The following is a 4839-nucleotide window of genomic DNA, read 5'->3' on the forward strand; positions in this document are numbered from 1 at the left end:
TTAGCCTGGTCAGTTTGCTTGCCTTCTAATTAAACCCACATCATGACTGTAGTTCTGTCAGTCTGCCTGACACGCCCCCACGGAGCCTTGCTGAGGATAACTGTCAGTTGGGATTGGCCGGATGCCTTCTTTCTAACCACACCCAACACCATGCAAAAAAAAAAGACCCAGGAACTCAGCGAAGGGATGGTGGGAACCTCTTATAATGGGCAGAGCGGGTGTAGAGACCTGGGAACGCAGCACAGGGATGGTGGGAACCCCGCATAATGGGCACAGCGGGTGTACAGACCCGGGAACTCAGCACAGGGATGGTGGGAACCCCGCATAATGGGCACAGCGGGTGTACAGACCCGGGAACTCAGCACAGGGATGGTGGGAACCCCACATAATGGGCACAGTGGGTGTACAGACCCAGGAACTCAGCACAGGGATGGTGGGAACCCCTCATAATGGGCACAGCCGGTGTACAGACCCAGGAACTCAGCACAGGGATGGTGGGAACCCCTCATAATGGGTACAGCAGGTGTACAGACCCAGGAACTCAGCACAGGCATGGTGGGAACCTCTTATAATGGGCACAGCAGGTGTACAGATGCGGAAACTAGGCACAGGGATGGTGGGAACCCCTCATAATGGGTAGAGAAGGTGTAGAGAGCCAAGAGCCCAGTGTAGGCATCTCACAACAACCTGAATTTGTATTCCAGGTGGACCAACCCTTTATATAATTATTGTGATGGGAGTGACTTTGGGTGGGGGGCTCATGGAACTCAGCTCACTTTGGAGAGGTGGGGAGACCCCTGTCTCAGCTCCCCATATCTCTATTATGTGTAAGTCACCCTGTGCCTGTTAGGGGTACAGGGTGATCTATCCTAATATAGGTGGGGTGGGGGTTGTTTAATGTTATGTGTATTAGCTTAGTGGGGGGGGGTGTCTCCAGCAGCCATCCCTCCTGATGGGACTGCTTAGTGTGGGGGGGGGGGGTGTCTTCAGCAGCCCTCCCTCCTGATGGGACTGATTAGTGTGAGGGGATGTCTCCAGCAGCCCTCCCTCCCGATGGGACTGCTTGCTGCGGGTATCTCCAGCAGCCCTTCCTCCTGATGGGACTGCTTAGTGGAGGGGTATCTCCAGCAGCCCTCCCTCCTGATGGGACTGCTTAGTGGGAGGTGTCTCCAGCAGCCCTCCCTCCTGATGGGACTGATTAGTGTGAGGAGGTGTCTCCAGCAGCCCTCCCTCCTGATGGGACTGCTTGCTGGGGGTATCTCCAGCAGCCCTCCCTCCTGATGGGACTGCTTAGTGGAGGGGTATCTCCAGCAGCCCTCCCTCCTGATGGGACTGCTTAGTGGGAGGTGTCTCCAGCAGCCCTCCCTCCTGATGGGACTGTCTGCAGTTGTGAAGTTTGAATATCTGTGTGTCTCTTGTTACTAAATGTAGACTGCCCCGCCCTGTGTCATTATGCAGGGAGGGGGGATTGCCCCCTGAGTGTATATATCTTGTATCTGTGTTCAAATAAACTAGTCTACCTTCTGGTTTACTTCAAGACTGGTGTGGTCTGGTCTTGTATGGTCAGCGGTGGTGTCTGTGGTCGATGTTCGGACGGGGAAGCGTTATTCTAACAGAAGTACTCAAACGCCTCCTGGGTCGGTTCCGTTACAAGTATGTATCCACCAGTATTTCTCCAGAGAAGATCTCTGTTTGTATCTACATCTTCCATTTCTATATATGAACCTTCTTAACGGTCTGATTATGTCCGTATTTCTGTGCTCAAAGCGGTACATTTTTTTGCATGGAAATATGTCGTTTTTTTATTGTCGGCCTGTAATTTTTAGGAATAACTCACTGAAATCTGTCTGAACAAGAGTCTAATAAACATCCCGGGGAGGATAAAACTTGAAACACGAAATCATAAATTATAATTTAATAAATAATCATAAAAATAATAATAATAAATGTAATTCAATAATATAATCAAACCAAAAACACTGAAATGTGAAATAGAGCGCCAAGTTGGCCCATCGCTGAGCTCAGTCGCAGAATCGTTTTCAGTGTCTGATGAGGAATTTCCCCCACCAATCATTATCACTCAATTCTGCAAGTGGTTCTGATTTACTATCGCTGTTCTCTAGCCGGTCTAAAACCGCGTCTGACCTAAAGGGACGCTTTTTGGACGCCATGGACGTTTCTCAGTTTCCAGGCAGAAAGGGCGGTAAAAATGCAGGCAAGGCGCCGGACAAAGCACTCGGGACAAAATGTATGTGAAATGGTTTGATACAGGAATGTTATACTATGTGATTTTAGTGAATTTAGTGAATGTCACTTTTACAATTTTCAAATTTCCCGCCAGTTCCGCCCCCCCGTACGTCCCGACGTCGCAGGGACCGGAACCCGGAAGACAGATGCCGGCATCGGCCGGAGGACATTACAGGGGACACTGCAGGGGGGACATCGCGGGAGCGCAGGACAAGCTAAGTGATCGAGGGATCCAGAAGCAATGCTGCAGTGTATTCCCGGGGGGGGGGGGGTTACCGCTTGTGGTGCTGAAACTTTACCCCGAGCCAGGGGAGGACTGACCATTCAAGCACTCTGGCACTGCCCGAGGGCCCGGGATCAGTAGGGGGCCCCATGAAATGCCCCTGGTACCTTTTTTTTAGGCTTTTTTGGGTGTGCTTTGAGTGTGGGCAAGGACACAGGGGCCCCATGATCCCCTATTGCCCGGGGGCCCCATGAGTTGTCAGCTACACTCGGGAATACCTCCAGGGGGGTAACACACAATCTTACTTATTAATAATTATTTACAGCAATTTGTGTGATTTTAGGATCTTGCCGCCCCTCGTCTCCCCCCATCCAGGTGATCTCACCGATCCAGCAGTCTCCGTTGCGCGGTGCAAGTCATTCCAGTTACAATGTGAACGGCTCGCCGCGGCTTATTAACAGAAAGGAATTAAAACCAACATGTCAGTTATACAAATGAATTCCAGGCTAAGCAAACATTGTGAATTCATTAGAGTCTCTCCGGCTGCAGACTGTATCATGTGGATTGATAAAGCGCGCTTCCTCTCGTCTCCTAAACAATTAGCGGCGGATCCTTTCTGCTTGGGATCCATCTATCAGCGTGACACAATTCTCCCACGGCTTCCTCTTGTTTTGTTTGTTTAGGTCTGCTCTCGGGGTAATCCCCGCATCGCCCTGCTCCCTCTCCATTAACTGTCCCATCAATCTGGAGTCCAAATGAACGGCAAGCGCAGATTTCAGCCCCAAATTTTGCTTTGAATGGAATGTAAAGGGGAGCCGTCACGATGGCCGTAGACTTGGGGCTCGTTCATAGGGCTTAGGTTCCACCAATCCATGGTGGATCAACTTTCAGAAGTTGTTTGTGGTGATACCTCCACCCATCCTTGTAACAGAAGGAAGGCGCCCACCCAACCCTACAGTTGTCTGTAGTGATACCTCCACCCAGCCTTGTAACAGAAGGAAGGCGCCAACCCAACCCTACAGTTGTCTGTAGTGATACCTCCACCCATCCTTGTAACAGAAGGAAGGCGCCCACCCAACCCTACAGTTGTCTGTAGTGATACCTCCACCCAGCCTTGTAACAGAAGGAAGGCGCCAACCCAACCCTACAGTTGTCTGTAGTGATACCTCCACCCATCCTTGTAACAGAACGAAGACGCCCACCCAACCCTACAGTTGTTTGTAGTGATACCTCCACCCAGCCTTGTAACAGAAGGAAGGCGCCAACCCAACCCTACAGTTGTTTGTAGTGATACCTCCACCCATCCTTGTAACAGAAGGAAGGCGCCCACCCAACCCTACAGTTGTCTGTAGTGATACCTCCACCCAGCCTTGTAACAGAAGGAAGGCATCCACCCAACCCTACAGTTATTTGTAGTGATACCTCCACCCATCCTTGTAACAGAAGGAAGGAGCCCACCCAACCCTTCAGTCATTTGTAGTGATACCTCCACCCATCCTTGAAACAGAAGCAAGGCGCCCACCCAACCCTACAGTTGTTTATAGTGATACCTCCACCCAGGCTTGTTATAGAAGGAAGGTGCCCACCCAACCCTACAGTTGTTTGTAGTGATACCTCCACCCATCCTTGTTATAGAAGGAAGGTGCCCACCCAACCCTACAGTTGTTTGTAGTGATACCTCCACCCAGCCGTGTAACAGCAGGAAGTCGCCCACCCAACCCTATAGTTGTTTGTAGTGATACCTCCACCCAGCCATGTAACAGAAGGAAGGCACCCACCCAACCCTACAGATGTTTGTAATGATACCTCCACCCATCCTTGTAACAGAAGGAAGGTGCCCACCCAGCCCTACAGTTGTTTGTAGTGATACCTCCACCCATCCTTGTAACAGAAGGAAGGCGCCCACCCAACCCTACAGTTGTTTGTAGTGATACCTCCACCCAATGCCGGGACAAGGTCACCTGGCACCCATGGCAAAGATGCCAAACTCCCCCCCCCCCAATTCATGATGCGCAAGATTAGAGGATCCTACGCCCAGCAGTCAAATCACTGCCACTGTGTCTACTCCCATTAGCCTTGTGACAGAAGGAAGGCACCCACCCAACCCTACAGTAAACCATTCCGCCCACCCCTTGTCCCGGTCCTGCCTCTACCTCCTAAAAGCCGAAGGGATTTTTTTCCCCTTGAAATACCGTGTTGCAGTGCCGTCCCATTGACTTCAATGGGTGGCTCTGATGTGTGGCCATGGCAATGGGTACTTCATTTGAATGGCCACCATGTTTTTTTCACGAAGGTGGTCAAATGGGTGGTGAGATTGGCACATCCAATTGTGGATGGGACCTACTAAACTCCATATGAGATGAATTTAT

Source organism: Staurois parvus, unplaced genomic scaffold, assembly GCF_062004578.1.
Source record: "Staurois parvus isolate SC_StPar_1 unplaced genomic scaffold, SC_StPar_1.0 ptg001728l, whole genome shotgun sequence".
NCBI classification, from domain to species: Eukaryota; Metazoa; Chordata; class Amphibia; order Anura; family Ranidae; genus Staurois; species Staurois parvus.